Source organism: Oryctolagus cuniculus, chromosome 13, assembly GCF_051225735.1.
Source record: "Oryctolagus cuniculus isolate XC-2025 breed Fujian yellow rabbit chromosome 13, ASM5122573v1, whole genome shotgun sequence".
Lineage (NCBI taxonomy): Eukaryota > Metazoa > Chordata > Mammalia > Lagomorpha > Leporidae > Oryctolagus > Oryctolagus cuniculus.
In genome coordinates this window covers 88,240,971-88,260,118 of record NC_142879.1, presented here as the reverse complement: position 1 = coordinate 88,260,118, position 19,148 = coordinate 88,240,971, and positions in this window count along the sequence as shown.

Below are 19,148 nucleotides of genomic sequence, written 5' to 3'. Positions count from 1 at the left end.
TTTGAAAAAGAACTTAAGGTAGTAAAAGTCATCATGACTGAGCAATGGCAAATTTATTGAAGTGATCTATTTTCTTAAAGATCTATTTATGAATTTGAAAGGCAGCACTAGAAAGAGAGAGTGGGAGAGATGGATCTTCCTCCTGGTTTGTTCACTCCTCAAATGGCTGCAATGACTGTGGCTAGGCAAGACTGATATCAGGAGCCGGGGGCTTCTTCCAGGTCTCTCACATGGGTGCAGGAGCCCCAATATTTGAGTCACCCTGTGCTGCTTTTCCAGACACATTAGCAGGGAACTGGATCCATTTGGAGATTAATGTCTATGATACTCTCCTTGCAGTTGAAGGATTTAGAATCCATTTTGATTATGGGTGGGCCAAGTACAACAGCTTCCAATTGTCCAAGGTTTGGATTAGATGGGATCTGAGAAATTTTGTTAAAATAGTTATTAATCATAAATCTGAGCTTAAGCATTTCTTACCAAATTTTCGTGTTTGCTGATGTTTATATCTATGGGAAAATTGGGTCTCTGGATTGCAACCAATGAAAGCATCCAGACTAACAGTAATAATGTCAACAGTCAGCAGAATGATGTCCAGCTGAACTGAAATAGCTTTTCTTATTTGGTAGAGGGGTTACCTCCTGCATTATGCTGAGATACTGACATAGACAGTAGATGTTGGAGCCTGTCCCTTCTGCCAAATGGAGAATACTACATTTTGGTCCATCATATATATATTTATATATTATAATATATATTATATTATATATTTCTATACATAATATAGAATTACATATAATTATTATAAATATATAATTATATATGAATTTATTATTTATATATAAATCTATAATTATTTCTGATCCAGCTCCTTACCAATGGATTGAAAAAGCCGTGAAAGATGGTTCAAGTGCCTGGGTTGCTGTGACAAAGAGCGGAGGAGAAGCTCCTGGTTTCAAACTGGCCACACGCTGGCTTTTGAAGTCATCTCAATAATATATATGTATATTATATATAATATTAATAATAAATTATATAATATCTGTTTATAATTATTATATATTATATAATATATTGTATGTTAAACTATAATATATTTTATATTGAATATATTTATATACATAAATATATAAATAAATGTATATATATAAATTATTTATTTATGTATTTGACAGGTGTACTTACAGACAGTGAGAGGAAGAGACAGAGAAAGGTCTTCCATATGCTCATTTACTCCCCTAATGACTGCTGGGAGCACAAGGACAGTGCCTAGAGTTTATTTTGATGGATTTTAGCCCCTTTCATTGGAAGGAGGCCCAATGAAGCTGGACTGATTTGTAAACCTCAGAAGTGTCTTTTCAAGGTGAAGGCAAACTGAGACTGAGGGGTTTTTGGAAAAACTTGGAACAAAATGCATTTGCCACACTTGGTTAAGACACATCATTTATTTATTGATTTCATCAGATCTGTTAACATTGAGTATAAGGTACAGGGGACATGGTGGATGGCATATAGCAATATGATTTTAGTAATATATCATGAGGTGCTTTTTCTTTTAATGGATTTAGCAGGTAAAATTGGGCTACCTAATGGGATATAGCTGGAATAATCACCTTTTTACTAAATAAATCTGAGGTAATAAATATTAGTATATGATGACATTGAGTTTTCTTTTATTGGGCCTTCTTGGTTATTTTAATCTGGGATTTGTGAATTCTCATTTTCTCTAGGCAAGTTTTAACTGAAAAATTTTATTTTATTCTTCATCATGTTGGACCAACTCTGCTGCTTCGGGGATTTTTTTAGTACATCTGACAATTGGAAATTTAGACAATAGTATAGTTAAAAAGAGATGTACCAAGTAAAGTACTTATTTTTATTCAGATACATATTTTCTAAAATTCCTATTGAGTATCCTTGTTAAATTTAGTTGCATCCCAGGTTAAGACTTATTGGAGACAGGTGCCATGGCTCAATAGGCTAATCCTCCACCTGCGGCACAGGCACACTGAGTTCTAGTCCTGCTGGGAGAGCCAGATTCTGTCCCAGTTGCTCCTCTTCCAGTCCAGCTCTCTGCTATGGCCCAGGAGTGCAGTGGAGGATGCACAAGTGCTTGGGCCCTGCACCTGCATGGGAGATCAGGAGGAAGCACCTGGCTCCTGCTTTTGGATCAGCGCAGTGTGCCAGCCGCAGCACACTGGCCGCAGCGGCCACTGGGGGTAAACCAACAGAAAAAGGAAGACCTTTCTCTGTCTCTCTCTCTCACTGTCCACTCTGCCTGTCAAAATAAAAAATAATTTTTATAAAAAAGACTTATTGGAGCCACTCTAGTGATTATACCCATGAAACTTTGTTAATTAATGCAAATAGAACCTGGGAAAATTGATGTATATCTTATGCTGTAGAGACTTAAGATTGAACATCTTTTTTTTAATCTTTTTTAATTATATAATTTAAAAACAAATTTTAGATTTTTTTTGACTTTACTAAGCCACAGCTCTGGCCCCATTAATATGACTTAACAATGTTTTTTCCTCTCAGACTTATCTCTATTGGTTCAGTTAACTGCATGTCTTTTCTTTAGATTCAGATTCTCTCAGCTGTCAAAGCTTATTCATCTTAATTCTGTTGTTCCTATTTCCCTCCCTTTTATTCTGTCCCTAGGCTAATTGAGGTCATGATTCTCCATTCCTTCTGTGTGGTGTCACAGTAGGCTTGAAGTGTTCTTTTTCTCTTCTGATTTCTAAAGAAAGAAATTATGTATTCCCCCAGTTTAGATATTTTAATAATTCATTCTAAAACAAAGGTTAAATGTTCTTAATTTGACAAGAATTTTCAGGGCCAGTGGTGTGGCATAGTGGGTAGAGCCACCACTTGTAGTGCTGGCAGCTCATATGGATCCAGATCTCTGCTAAAGCCTGGGAAAGCAGTAGAAGATGGCCCAAGTCCTGGGCCCCTGCACCCATGTGGGAGACCTGGAAGAAGCTCCTTGCTCCTGGCTTTGGATTGGCACAACTCTGGCCATTGCAGCCAAGTGGGGAGTGAACCAGTCGATGGAAGACCCCTCTCTCTTCTCTGCCTCTCTCTGTGTAACTCTGACTTTCAAATAAATAAATAAATCTTTAAAAAAAGAAGTTTTTCTAATTTTAGATTTGTTCTCCTTCATTGTCACTTCAGGGTGTGTGTAAAGAGTGCATATCCAGTTTTTCTATTTTGGATTTTTGGGATTTTGTATTAGCTCTGCTGTGTATTCATTTTTCTCGAGCATTGGTGATATCTTCTCCTTAGTTGTATTAAGAGAGAGAGCAATAGCCCTCATGTCTTTTTAGGTAAGTAAGACATATTAAAAACAGAGCATTCAGTATACATTCATAGTAGTTTGACTTGTTCAATTGATTTTCCTGAACTCCCTTGGACATTCTTGGTCTCTGCTGTACAACTTTCTATACTCATTAATTCTTTGATATTCCCAAATCCAGAAAATGAATGACTCAACAGCTGTGTTCCTGTATTTGCTGGGACTCAGGGTAAGAAGCAAAGTGGAGGTGTTCAGGAATCTAAAGGTACATGCTACATAGCAAAGCACATCATTTCCTATACAAAGTGACTGGGAAATCCAGAATCTTTTGCACACATATTGGATCCTGAACTATTACTGGACTATTCAGTAAGATTTTAATGTATTTATTTTCTGTGTGTGTGTTTGTATTTCTAAATAAACTCTGCTGGGCTACTTAACATTAACATGTATTGCAGAATTCTTTCATCAGTTTTTACTTTTAAAAAATTTCTCTTTCAGTTTTATGGGAGAGGGTAGAAGCTTTCCGCTATGTAACTGAAAATTCATTGATTCATTAAAGTTAAAAATATTTGTTGGAAATGGGTGGAATACTATTAATTCTTGTGTGATTTTCATGAAACTAAATACATTCTCTATTTTGTTTTGCTTAAAATTTCTGCATGTGTGGACTTCTTTTTTCCTTCTTGCCCCAAATCCCTTTGTGTATTGCGATGGCAAATGGGTTTTACACTGGAGAAAACATGTTATTTTGGCAAAGAAGTACTTAGCCTTCCTGCTTCAAGTATTCAAATATTGCATTAGAAATCAGTATATTTGTTTACTGTACAAATGTCCTTCATACAATTTTGTAATCTTCTGGGATGGGAGAGGGAGCAGGAAATAGGAGGGTTATGGGTGGGTGGGGGAAGTTATGATTGTCAGTATAAATTATTGCCCTACACTTTTTATAGACACTCTTCAAAGCATATCCTCAAACTAATTCAATTAATTTAAAGGATTTATTAAATGATAGACTACATGAAATTTATCGATGTATTTTATCAAGCAATCATCCAATGTAAATGATTACCATATGTTTGCACTTCAGGGAATCATTCTATTGTGAATATTTTGGCATCAATATAATTTTGTTTAAAATTTCTTTATGAAAAAATATCTGGACTAGAATTCAATTGAATGCATTGCATGGTTTTGTTACCTAATGACAAATTGCCTTCACTGAGGTTTATAATTATTTATTCTTTCAACACTAATGTTATGTGTTTACCAAATACAGTAATATTAATATACATTTGGGGTTGGCACTGTGGCATAGCGGGTGAAGCTGCAGCCTGGCAGTGCTATCATCCCAAATGGATGCCGGTTTGAGTCCCAGCTGCTCCATTTCTAAGCCACCTCTCTGCTAAGGCCTGGGAAAGCAATGGAAGATGGTCTAAGTCCATGAGCCCCAGAACTCACATGGGGGACCCAGAAGATGCTCCTGGCTCCTGGCTTTGGGTCAGTGCAGCTCTAGTCATTGCAGCCAATTGGGGAGTGAACCAGCAGATGGAAGACCTATCTCTCTTCTTTCTGCCTCTTCTTCTCTCTCTGTGTAACTCTGGCTTTCAAATAAATAAGTAAATAGATAAATAATTTTTAAAAAGATACATTTGTTTGCAAACAATATGTGACATCAATACAACTACTTAAATTTTCTCATACAAGTAGTTTAATTTGGAGGCCTGAATTATGGCTGATTGGTTCTGTAGTCTAATGATATCTTTGAACCCAACTATTTTCCCCTTCTTTATGAATTTCAGTGTTGTATATTACTAGAATTCTGAAAAAAATTCACAGAAACTTTAGGCATCATCTAAACATCATAATCTCCAAAGAGCAAAAATCATTGCAAACTATGATTTTCTAGAATTATTTCTTTGGATAATGCTACAATTTTATTGTAGCTTTAAATTGAGCACACACACACACACACACACACACCCATGTACCATACATACATTCACAAATGTACATACACAATCAGCAAGTCTCCAATGCATTTACCAAAGTGCATCAATGTGCTAGTTTCAGATTACTGCCAAAGAATAGTCCCTTTCTTTAAATACCAATTTACTCTATTGATTTATTTTTGACCAAAAATGATGCAGTTTAGTTACTGTTTTGACAAAGAGGCAGGTATCATCGCAAAGCACAAATGAGTGAATAAGTTACATTATCCAGATAAGAAATGGCTCACTCATCAAATTAAAAGGAATTGAATCTAGTTTGAGTTACCATGTCAAGCAAAATATGAAGTTTTACAAAACTTGAATGTATATAATTTCAAATAAATTTTGAGTTGTATCTAAATGTGTACACTACAACATTAAGCATAAAGGCACAGATATTTAAATACCTTTATTTAGGAAAATGTGAATAGATAATAATAATAATTGCTAACATTTATTTTATACCAGGTGATGTTTCCTGAATTTTATGTTTCCAGAAAAATGGAGGTAGCTCCTGTTATTTTAACTTTAAAGAAAATGCAACTGAGGCATGAAGAGGTAAGTAACTGGTTTGCCCAAGGATATATAATCATGAAGTGGCAAAGCCTTAGACTTGGCATGATCTGAATGGCAGCCATTTTTTTTTCACAAATTCAATGTTTGATCTATTTCATATATTCACTAAAAGGATTTACTATCAAATGATACTTTCTGATAAAACCTATGAAAACTGCAGATGAGTATTGCTCCAAAGCAAATACTTGAGGCTAGCATTACGTGTAGCAGGTAAAGCCATTGTCTTTAAATTTAGCAAAGATATGCCTTGTTAGATGAGTGTACTTTGTGTAATTCTTCTTGTCAGTGTATACACTTTAGAAATTGATTACAGGGGCCAGTGCTGTGGCACAGCATGTTAAAACCCCAACCTAGGGTGCCAGCATCCCATATGGGTGCTGGTTTGAGTTCCAGTTGCTCCACTTCTGATCTGGCTCCTTGCTAATGCACCTGGGAAAGCATCAGAGGATGGCTCAAGTCCTTGGGCTCCTGCACCTGTGTGGGAGACCTGAGAAAAGCTCCTGGCTCCGGGCTTCAGATCAGCTCAGCTCCGGCTTTTGCAGCCAATTGGGAAGTGAACCAGCAGATTGAAGACTTTTCTCTCTGTCTCTACCTCTCTATATAACTCTGTCTTTCAAATAAATAAAAATAAATCTAGAAAAAAAGAAATTGATTACATCAGGCAACACATATGAACTTTTTTATAGAAAGATTGACCTTTAGAAAAATTTTAGACCTACAGAAAAAAAAATGTGGTACAAATGTGAACTTTTGAATAAAAATCTATTTTTCATGAAAGCATGGTGTTATAAAACAGAGCAATACCTCACTGAGAACCAAAAATAAATTGGACTATCTCATTCTGTGATTTGAAATCTAGGGACAAATGTCCTTTATTTTTCTTACAGAGAATGTAAATAGTGTTGTGATATCAAACTCATTCTAAGTTTAGGTACCCCATGGAAAGTTTGATCTAATGAAAACAAATCTGTTGGATCATTTACCTCATACATTCCACTACCATGAAAATAATATATCTGTCATGATACATCAAGAAGAAAACATATTTATGCCTAAAAATACAAATTCAACTATTACAAGCTGTTCAGCAAAATAAATTGTATGTTTTTAATATTCTAAAATGGAACATTTTTCTTTGCTTCTCAATAAAAATGTGATACACTTTAACATCTTCAGAATAAGAACTGAGAGTGTACAAGGCAAAATTTATTTATTTACTTATTTATTTTTTGCCAGACAGAGTTAGACAGTGAGAGAGACAGAGAGAAAGGTCTTCCTTCCATTGGTTCACCCACCAAATGGCCACCATGGCCTCCCGATCTCCCATGTGGGTGCAGGGCCCAAGCACTTGGGCCATCCTCCATTGCTCTCCTGGGCCACAGCAGAGAGATGGACTGGAAGAGGAGCAACCGGGACTAGAACCTGGGGTGCCAGCACTGCAGGCGGAGGATTAGCCTTGTGAGCCACGTACCCGGTGAAATATAGTTTAAAGAGAGAATTTATAACGTTCATTTTTAAAGTAACAAAAACATTTTTCACTTCTTGGTTTGCATTTTAAATTTGTACATATATATATATATATATATATATATATATTAGCCATCCTTACTGGTTATTGCAAATTACCACATCCCAAAATTAATTGCTTCTCAACATTTACAATTTGTTTCTTCACTTTAAAGAAAAATATTTGTGTCTCTTGAGTAAACAAGTAAATATAATGATTTGGCATCATTTTATAAAACTCAAATCTGTAAGAACTCAAAAACCACTGCAGAAATATTCTATAAGAATGTACTCATGCATATTGTTCTTACAATAGATTCACCCATGTCATAGGAGAGCAACTCCTTGCTCAACATTCAAAATGTTCACAGTCTTCGAAATATTCCTTTTAGCATAGTGACCACAGTTGGACACAAGAGAGTCTTTAAAATTAAAAGAAACAATTTGGGTATGCTGACTTTCCTAGTCTTCTTGTTTTCCTGGGACAGAGTATCTTTTTTGAATGTAGGCTGACAAGGATACAACCCCCACCACAAAGTAAAATGCCTAAACATTAGAGCACTGCTCCTGACCCCTGCTCACTTGTTCCTCTATGTGGGATTTATGAATGACTTGCATGAATGGAGAGATGAAAGAGGCAATGAGCTACCACCCCCCTTTTCTTTATTTAGCACTTTTCTAGGATGCCTATGAGAACATGGGTTCTTGTCTGCCCTTTTTTATACTGTAAATTTAGCAAAAAACCTGTGCTCTGTAAGTGACTAGGTAAGGATGCAATGTAATGTACTAGGGCAATGGAAAGGAATTTTTGTTGCTAAGCACCAAGACCAACAACTCTGTGGGCTAGAAAGCTTACATTTTGACTTCTTTCCATGTCCAGCTTGAACCATTCAGAATTCAGAGAAAGTAGGAATGTAAGTTATGAACACACTTCACTGCCACAAATGTTATGATACTCATCAGTTTGTAATCAGGAATGACTTAAAATTTAACCAAAAATACCACAGTAAACTATGGCAGATTCATCAACACCTACACTTATAACTAACATCCACATTTATAATTGTATCTTTCTATGAAGGATCTGACAGGAATTATTATCTGGGATGGATAATTAACAACTCCTTATACAATTTTTATAATGTACCAAAAAAGTGAACTTTGAATCCTTTGGGAATTGGATAAGCTAAATATATTTGTATTTGATGAATTCAGGCTGAGAACTTGTAAGTATAATACCAACCATAATACCTACGAAAAATTAAATACCTTGGAATAAATTTAAGAATTTGAAAGATCTTCACAATTAAAATTACAAAACATTAAAGGAAGAAATAGAAGAACACACACAAAAATGGAAAAATATTTCATGTTTGTGCACTGGAAAAAATAATATCATCAAAATGTTCATACTACCCAAAGCGATTTATAGATTCAATGAGACCCCAATCAAAACTCCAAGAACATTCTTCTAAGATCTAGAAAAAAAGAATGCTTAAATTTGTGTAGAAACACAAGAGACCCCCAAATAACTAAAGCAACATTAAACAAGAAAAAGTTGGAAGTATCAGAAGACCAGATTTCAAGACATACTACAGGGCAGTTACAAACAAAACAGCCTGGGACTGGAACAGAAAAAGACATGTATACCAATGAAACAAAATATAAACCAAAAAAATTAATCCATGCAGCTACAACCAACTAGTCTTTGACAAATGAGCTAAAATCAATCCCTGGAGAAAGGACAGTCTCTTCAACAAATAGTGTTGGGAAAATTGGATCTCAACATGCAGACATATGAAACAAAACCTATACTTACACCCATACAAAAATCAACTCACAACTGATCATGACTCTAAATCTATGGCCTGATATCAACAAATTACTAGAGGAAAATATTGGGAAAACTGCAAGACATTAGCATAGGAAAGACTTCTTGGAAAAGACCCCAGAAGCACAGGCAATGAAAGCAGAAAGAGACAAAAGGGATTACATCAAGCTTAGAAGATTTGTGCTGCAAAGGAAACACTAAGCAAAGTGAAGAGTGGTAGAAAATATTTGCAAACTATATAACTGATAAAGGGTTAATATCTTGAAGTAACACCTTGACAGTAGGGACTCCACACCATGAGACTCTGGTCTGAGACTATGATCTAAAACAGTTGAATAATAGCAGTCCACTACATCACACTTGGCAGAGCACAGAAACCCCATAGTATGATCGCTCAAGCTTGGAAGTGAATAGACTACACCTGGGTTAATGATAAAAATGTAATTTGTCTATGTCCTATGTATGATTAAAACCAATACCTGGATTAATGTCAACATTATAATTGGAATTGTTAAGATTGTAACTGGTATTGTCAATATTATAATTGATACTAGCTTATTGATACTAGCTTATTGATAGTAGATTATAATTGATACTAGTTTCACATAGGTTTTAGGTCAGTAACCAGTAACCAGTAACCATGTATTCCCCCCTATTCCTAGCAACCATGAATTCCCCTCCCAATTTTGTGGTTTTTGCCTTTATAAACCCTGTTGCTTTCAGCTTCAGGGTCGAGAGTTCTTTAGGGCATGAGCACACTCTCCACCACCTGCAATAAAGGACCACCAAATTTTATCAATCTGTGGAGCTCTTTTGTTCGCACTCACTCAGGTACAAACAGCAATCTGATGTTTATAAAGATCTTAAGAGACTCAACTTCAACAAAATAATGCAGTTAAGAAATGGGCAAAGGACATGCACAGAAAATTTTCAAAGGATGCAATCAATACAAATGGCCTACAGACAAATGAAAACATACTCAGCATCACTAACCATCAGGGAAATGCAAAGAAAACCATAAAGTTTCATCTCATCCCAGTTAGAATGTCTATCATCCAAAAATGAAAAAATAATAAATGCTGGTAAGGATGTTGGAGAAAAGGCACACTTATACGCTATTCATAGGAATGTAAAGTAGTACAACCATTATGGAAGACAGTAAGGATATTCCTCAGAAATCTGAAAATAGATCTACTATATGACCCAGCCATCCCACCCATGGGAATTTACCCAAACAAGATGAAATCAGGCTTTGAAAGAGTTACTTATAACCCCCATGTTTACTGCACCTCAATTGGCAATAATTAAGATAAGCAATCAAATCAGATTCCCATTAACTGATGTCTGGAAAAAGAAAATGAGTAGTATGGAATACTGCTCAGTCATAAAAAAGAATGAAACCCTGTCTTTGCAATACATGAATGCAACTGGAAACCATTATGCTTATTGAAATGAGCAATTCAAGAAAGATAAATGTCATTTCTTCCCTGATAAGTTCTGATTAATATAGGATACAAGAGTAGATAAGAATGAAATGGACTTATGATTTGATTATTGTTTTAAGCCCTTGTGGATACTCTAGTCAAACTGTGGTTTTGGATTTTTTTTATTTGTTGAATAGTATGGTTAGTGGTGCACTAAACCCAAGGTTCAAAAGAAAATTGTGAAATTATGTTTTTTTGAATTTATGTTTTTTGCAAAAATTATAGAGAAAAAGGAAAGGTGAATGGGGATTGATGGAGGGAGTGAGGGGACTATGGATATCTTCTTAGCATTGTATTTATAAAATACATGATATCTGTTCTCTTTATATTAATAAAAAAATTTTGGAGAGCCTAAAGGTAAACATCTCCTACGAGCTGATCTTCAACAGAAATGCTAAGAATATTCACTGCAGAAAGGACAGTCTTTTCAATGAATGGTGCTTTGAATATTGAATATTCACACATAGAAGATTTAAACTTTATCTCTCATCATATACAAAACTGAACTCAAAGGTGTTCATTTACCCTAGGCATTAAGATGTCAGTTAAGATGCTAGTGTCTCATATCACAGTACCTAGTAGATACCCAGCTCTGACTCCTGACTCCAGTTTCCTGCTAATGCAGATACTGGGAGGGAGTAGGGATAACTCAAGTACTGGGTTCCTTCCACCATGCAGGAAAGCTGGGTTGAATTCCACACTATTGGCTTCTGTTTGGCCCAGTCCTGTCCTTTGTGGGCATTTGTGGAGTCAATCAACATGAGAGCTCTCTCTTTTTGTTTATCTGCTCTCAAATAAATAATTTTACACTCAATTCAAAATTATTTAAAGACTTAAATGTAAGACCTGAAACTACTGGAAAAAAAATGCTTCAGGACATTGGATTGAGTAAGTATTTGAAGGATACGACAACAAAGCACTAGAAGAAAAAAAGCAAAAATATTCAAATGGACTTTTTTTATTTATTTAACAGGTAGAGTTATAGACAGTGAGAGACAGAGACAAAGAGAAAGGTCTCCCTTCCATTGGTTCACTCCAGAAATGGCCACTATGGCTGGCGCTGTGCCGATGCAAAGCCAGGAGCAAGGTGCTTCCTTGTGGTCTCCCATATGGGTGCAGGGCCCAAGCACTTGGGCCATCCTCCACTGCCATTCTGGGATGCAGCAGAGAGCTGGACTGGAAGAGGAGCCACTGGGACTAGAACCCAGCGCCCATATGGAATGCTGGCACTGCAGCAAGTGAGCCATGGCACTGGCCCTGGAATTTTACCAAATTAAAAAACTTCTGCAAAGAAACAAAATAATCAACATAACAAAGAGACAATATGAAATTGGAGAAAATACTTAGAAAATATACACCTACTAAGGTGTATACACCCTTTAAGACATTTTAAAAACTCAATGAAAAATGAACAGATTTTAAAATTGGCATTAGATCTAAATGCTCATTTTTTAAAGAAAGGCATACAAATGGCCAAGAAGTACATGAAAAATGTTCAGCATCACTAATTAACAGGGAAATACAAATACAAATCAAAACCACAATTAGACACCAAGTTACTCCAGTTAGAATGCTTATTATCAAAGACAAAACAGTGGCTGGCATTGTCACACAGCAGGTTAAGCCATGCTCTGTGACACTGGCATCCCATATGAGCACTAGTTCAACTCCACATCCCATCCAGCTCCCTGCTAATGTGTCTGGGGAAGCAGCAGAAGGTGACCCAAGTGCTTGGGCCCCTGTCATCCACATGGGAGACCCAGATGGAGTTCCAGGCTTCTGGCTTCAGTCTGGCACAGACCAGCCATTGTGGTCATTTGTAGAGTGAACCAGTGATGAAAGATCTGTCTCTGTCTCACTATGTGTCTCTCTCTTTGTAACTGTTCCTTTCAAATAAATAAATTAATCTTATAAAAAAGAAAAATACACACTTGAAGGAATTGTATGCAAATTTAACAAAAACTTGGAGAACTCAGTAACAGGAAAATAAATGCCTTCAAATTTAACTACTGCCAGAATACATAGAGACACACGTAAAATGCATAATAAAATAAACATATACGGGGCTGGCACCATGGCTCACTTGGTTAATCCTCCACTTGTAGTGCTGGCATCCCATATGGGCACAGGGTTCTAGTCCCAGTTGCTCCTCTTCCAGTCCAGCTCTCTGTTGTGGCCTGGGAGTGCAGTGGAGGATGGCCCAAGTGCTTGGGCTCTGCACCCACGTCAGAGACCAGGAGGAAGCACCTGGCTCCTGGCTTCGGATCAGCATAGTTCCAGCCATAGTGGCCATTGGGGGGTGCACCAATGGAAGGAAGACCTTTCTCTCTGTCCCTCTCTTTCTTTCTCATTGTCTAACTCTATCTGTCAAATAAATAAAAAAGCATATAAACCAATCTGAATATTAGAGAATTCTGAGAAAAAGAAATGTACTGTACATAAAGGAAGAGCACATTTAGACAGCAACAAGATGGATACACTGTGTATCAGGATGGTTACACTTAAAAACACACATTACAAATGCTTTCAGGATAGAGTAGCAGAACATGTCATTCATTCCTGGTGAGAATGCATCATGGGGCAGATGCTTTATCAGACATCTTGGCATGTTATTAGGAATCCAACACCGTGTCATACACCATACATGTTCTAATATATTTACAGAGCTGGTGTGAAAATGTATGGCTTGATAAAAACTGACATGAAAATGTATATAGCAGCTTTATTCACAATGGCTAAAGCTCATAGAAAACCACATTGTTCCTCAACAGTTAACCACATAACCAAACCTTCAAAGTGCGTGGAGACCCTGGGAAGAGAACAGGAGATGAAGACACATGAGATGCTTAGGGTATAGGCATTTAGCATGGGGACACAAGAGAAAAGCCGAGGCTGAAGTCATAGGGGATCTAGAAGCCTAAGGAAGACAACAACTTCAAGCAAAGGGCAGAGAGGTATCTGAAGACTGCCATGAGCTGAAGTCACAGGCAATGAAGTCACTCTAGGGTAGCAGGATAATACTCCAGAGTAGAGATGCGGATAACTGATGGGAGATCACGGCTTCATGCAGTGGGGCTGGAGGACCTGACAGCTGGCTTGGGATGCAGGCACAGATGGACACTCAAGGAAAGATGTGATGGAGGGTCTGGCATTGTGGTGCAGTGGGTTACACCACTGCCTATAATGTTGGCATTCCATATGGGTGCTGGTTTGTATGCTGGCTGTTCCCGTTCAGATCCAGCTCCCTGCCAAAGACCTGGGAAAGCAGTGGAAGATGGCCTTACTGTTTTGTCCTCTGCCACCCACGTAGGAGACCCAGAAGAAGCTCCAAAGGCCTGGCTCCTGGCTTCAGATGGGCCCAACCCTGGCCATTGCAACCAATTGGGGAGTGAGCCAGAGGATGGAAGCTCTTTCTGTCTCTCTATGCCTCTGTCTCTCCCTCTATGTGATAAGGAAATAACTTGAGATATTAAATTTCATGGGGTTTTTTTGGACAGAGTTAGGCAATGAGAGAGAGATAAAGATCTTCCTTCCATTGATTCACACCCCAAATGGTTACCATGGCCAGTGCATAGTGGCAATCCAAAGCCAGGAGCCAGGTGTTCCCTCCTGGTCTCCATGCGGGTGCAGGGTCCAAGTAGTTGAACCATCCTCCACTGCCTTCCCGGGCCACAGCAGAGAACTGGACTGGAAGAGGAGCAACCAGGACTAGAACCTAGTGTGCCAGTGCCACAGCCAGAGGATTAGCCTAGTGAGCCATGGCACTGGCCCTCTATATAATTTTCAAATAAATCTTTTTTAAAAAGAGGTGCTGGAGACACAGGGGATGGAGACTTATGAAGGCACATGGAATAAGACTGTGTCTAGGGAGGCTGTTCATGCATCAGAATTCTGCTTCTCCACTGTCTGTCATGATAAAGCCTCCATTGAGCAACCACCATTTAAAGATGCCACGTGACAGACTCCTTGTCTCTGAGGCTAATATGTGTCTGTAAAGCCTACTTTAGAAGTAAGAAGTACAGATAATCATAACAAAAATTTGTGACTGCCTCTGGAAGACTGAGGGACAAGGGGGTGTGGAAAAACACAAAATTGGGGCCAGTGCCATGGCTCACTTGGTTAATCCTCCACATGTAGTGCCAGCATCCTATATGGGTACTGGGTTCTAGTCCTGGCTACTCCTCTTGCAGTCCAGCTCTCCGCTGTGGCCCAGGAAGGCAGTGGAAGATGGCCCAACTGCTTGGGCCCTGCACCCACATGGGAGGCCATGAGGAGGTACCTGGCAGCTGGATTTGGATCAGTGCTGCACACCGGCCGTAGCAGCCATTTGGGTGGTGAACCAATGGAAGGAAGATTTTTCTCTATATCTCTCTCTCACCGTCTAACTTTGCCAAAAAATAAAAATAAAAAACACAAAATTTAATATCTCAATTTATTTCCTATGAATTCTTTTTTAAAAAATTTTCACAGCAATGTCTTGCAATCACTTGGAAACAGGTAACAACATAGGGACCTAACATATAGACTGAAAGGATTGCAGACTCAAAACGCAAACCTGGTTATTCACATCGAATGCACCTTTGCTCTAGAGTGACACTGACTGCTGACTGTGAGTTTCCAGCAGTTCTTAGGATGCCAAGTCTTCTGAAAACACTTTGAAACCTGTCTTCCCAGACTGAGAACCCATGGATAACAGGACTGGAGAGAGCAGTGCTCTAAGACTAGCTCAGTATCTGCTTCCACCCTTGGCAGTGAAGTGTCAGGGTCACCCCACACTGAGGGGGAGTAGCTGCATTCTCTGTGCCCTCCAGCAGGCGTGTGTACCAGGGTTCACTCCCAGCCCTGGGGCCTCCAGAAACCCTGCAGCCAGCCTTCCTCCACAGCCATGTGGTGGGGTCGTGGGTGGGCTCCCACAGGGTGTACGGGGCACCTGGTGGCCCTTACCCCCCACCATTCCCTGACCTCTGGTCTGGTGCCCCCACCTCCGGGTTGGAAAAATCCCAGAATCAGTTGAGAGCCACAGATAAGAAGGGAGGATTGGCACAGCACTGGCTGGGAGAGACCCAGAGGGGCCCAGTGGCACCCACGGGGTTGGCCTCAAGGTCCCAGGGTGGCTGCAGCAGGGCCTGCACAGGTCACCCCTGCACTCTCCCCAGACCCAGCTATCTGGAGTTCGCAAGTACAGAGATCCTGCATCCTTCAGTGCTGGGAGCACACTTCCTCAGGGTCTCCCACAGCCAGAAGTTCACAAAGGGCCACCACTTCCTCCTGTGCATCCATTTCCTCACTCCTGAGTCAGCACCATCCATTTATGCTGAGTCATCATGAAATTTCTGCTGACTCATCATTACCACCTACCTGGTCCCCACATGTTCTCTTTAGAGACCTGAGCCCTGTCAAGGGGTCCTGAGAGATAGGGTGGTCCCCAGCAACTCCATCCTGGTCTCTAGCAGGTATACATTGCCCCATCTGGGTCCCCAGGGCTCCATTCAGTCTCTAGGGCCTTCATACAGATCTGGTCTCCATCTGGGTCTCCAGGCCTCCAGCCAGGTCCCCAGGTCCTCCATCCAGGCACCGGGGCCTCCATCCAGGTCTCTAGGGCTCCATCCGGGTCTCTACCAGGTGCACAGGGATCCATACAGTCTCTAGGAGCCTCATCTGGGTTTCCATGGCTCCATCTGGTTCTCCAGTGCTCCATCTGGGTCTCCAGAGCTCAATTTGGGTCCCCAGGGGCTCCATCCTGGTTTCCAGCAGGTGCATGGGGTCCTCAGGACCTCCATCCAGTCCCAGCAGGTGCAAGGGGCCCCTCCTTCCTTCCTTGCAACCTTGGGTTAGATTTAGGGGTAGAAGCATGACTCAGCTGGCCTGGTGCCATGACTCAGCAGGTTAGGTTTGATGTCAAGGTTAGGGTGGGGATGGGAGTCAGGTTAGGGTTCATGTTTGAAGCATGACTCACCAAGTTTAGAAGCACGACTCAGGAGGTCTGGAAGCATGATTCGGCAATTTTAGAAGTGCGACTCACTGGCCTAAGAGTATGACTTGGCAGGTGTAGTTGTCTACCTTTGTGGGTAAGGATGCCTGGTAGGTAATGATGACTCAGCAGGTATAAAATGGTGACTCAGCAGAAGTTTCTCAATGACTCACCAGGTCTGGGATAATGAGGATTAAGTGGGTATGTATAATGATGGCTCACGAGGTGTGTGCTAGTGATGATTCAGCAGAATTTCCTGATGACTCAGCAGGAGTCTCAGCATGACTCATCCCTTCCTTCCTTCCCTCCCCTCTTTGCATTCATTTCTGGTCCACTTTCAATTTCCTAAACCCACTTCTGGTCATTCTAGACCCACTTCCAGTCCACTTCTGCATTCCCAGAGTCAATTCCAGTCAACTTCCCGATTCCTACAGTCACTAACTTCCAGCTAATTTATGTCACTTCGGGGTTCTCAGACTCACTTTAGTCTACTTCTGGGTTCCTAAGTCACTTCCGGTCCACTTCCGGCCATTGTATACCCATTTTCAGTCACTTTGGTTCTGTTTATACCCATTTTTGGGTACTTCTGGTGTACTTCCAGGTTCTTATAGTCACTTCCCAGAGGGTCTCTGTTGGTCCCTGGGGGTCTCTGTGGGTCCCAGTTGTCTCTCGGGTTCTCTCAGTGTCTTTCAGCATCTCTGGGGGTCTCTGAGGGTCTCTGGGGTCTCAGGTTTTCTGGGGGTTCTGGGGTTCTCTGAGAATCTCTGGGGGTCCCAGGGCTCTTGGTGGGGACACCTGTCCATCACCCATCACCCTTGTCCTTCACTAAGATACCTGTCCATCACTCAGAATAGACTTGTCACTCAGGAAAACATTTTAATTCTCATACAAGTTTCTGTCAGGAAATTGGTCCTGGGTCCAAAAGACACCTTTTCTTACAGGGACTCCCTTGAGGTTTTGTCAGAGAAATTTTGTCAGGATCCAATATGGCTATAGCTCCTGTCAAAACAATTGCCAGAATCCAAGATGGCCACCACTGACATCAGAAAACACACTGCCAGACTCCAACATGGCTGCCACTCCTGTCAGAAAAATTTACCAGCCTCCAAGATGCCTGTCATTCCTGTCATAATGAGAATTTGCCAGGATCCAACATTCTGCTGCTGACATCAGAACGAGAATTTGCCAGACTCCAATATGGCTGCCATCAGAAAATCTAAAAATACATTTCTTAAAAATTTCATTTAAAAATTTATTAAAAATTCATTAAAATTAAAAATTAATCCCATCCCATATGGCCACTGTTTGTGTCTCAGCTGCTGTACTTCCCATCTAGCTCTCTGCCAATACATCTGAGAAAGCAGCAGACAACACAAGTTCTTGAGTCCTTGCTGTCGCTCCCCCTCTTCATGGAGGAACGACACTGAACCCTGCCTAGGCTTCATATCCGAGTCACGGCACCATTATGTCGCTCCCCCTCTTCGTGGAGGAACGACACTGAACCCTGCCTAGGCTTCATATCCGAGTCACGGCACCATTATGTCGCTCCCCCTCTTCGTGGAGGAACGACACAGGACCCTGCGCTGTTCTTTGGTCTGCTCGGCCCTCCCCGGGTTTGCTGCTGGTTCTTCCCGGGTTGGCTACTGTCCCTTCCACCTCCGTGGAAGGGCAGTTCCCCCTGCCACCTTCCCCACTTCCGTGGGGGAGCGGCACACCGCCGGCCGGCTCTCTCGGGGGCTGCACAGGTGTTCCCCTTAGATGTTCCCCTTAGATGTTCCTGGTGCATGCCGTCTCTCTCCTCCTTTATAGTCCTCCTCTGCCAATCCCAACTCGGCTGCCCACACGCCGAGTACGCTGCTCTCCTCCAATCAGGAGCAAGTCCTGCTGTTTATTGGTTGAACTGGAGGCAGCTGGGTAGAAGCTGTTTTCTCCTCTCCCAGCGCCTTATTGTGGGAGAGCAGATGCATAGAATAAGTCTTAATTCCAGTAACTTAGTCTAGTCCGAGCTGCTCCCCACACTTGCCACCCATGAGGGAGACTTGGGTGGAGTTCCAGATCCTGGCTTTGATCTGACCCAGACCCAGCCATTGTGAGCATTTGGTGGGTTGACCTGCAGATGGAAGATCTCTCCCTCCCCCTCCCTGTCTCTCCTTCTTTATAACTCTGCCTTCTAGATAAATAAATCCTTTTCCCATATTTATTTTTCAACAATTTTTCTACTTACTTGCTAGTATAGCTTTCTCCCTTGGTGCTGCTGCTCCCTGTGGACTTGTCCTCCTCAGCCTCTGACTAGAGCACAGCCACCTCTCCAATGCTGACATCCTCTGACACATATTTCACTCTTCTGTTCTCTCTAAACTGCAGACTCTTGGGAAACATAAGTAACTATCATGGATAAACGTGCATAGATACACACACCTGAGGACTCCAGAGTCTTGGATTTCAGGTTGTAATTAACTTTCCTTTTCAGAGGACTGGTGAAAAAACAAGT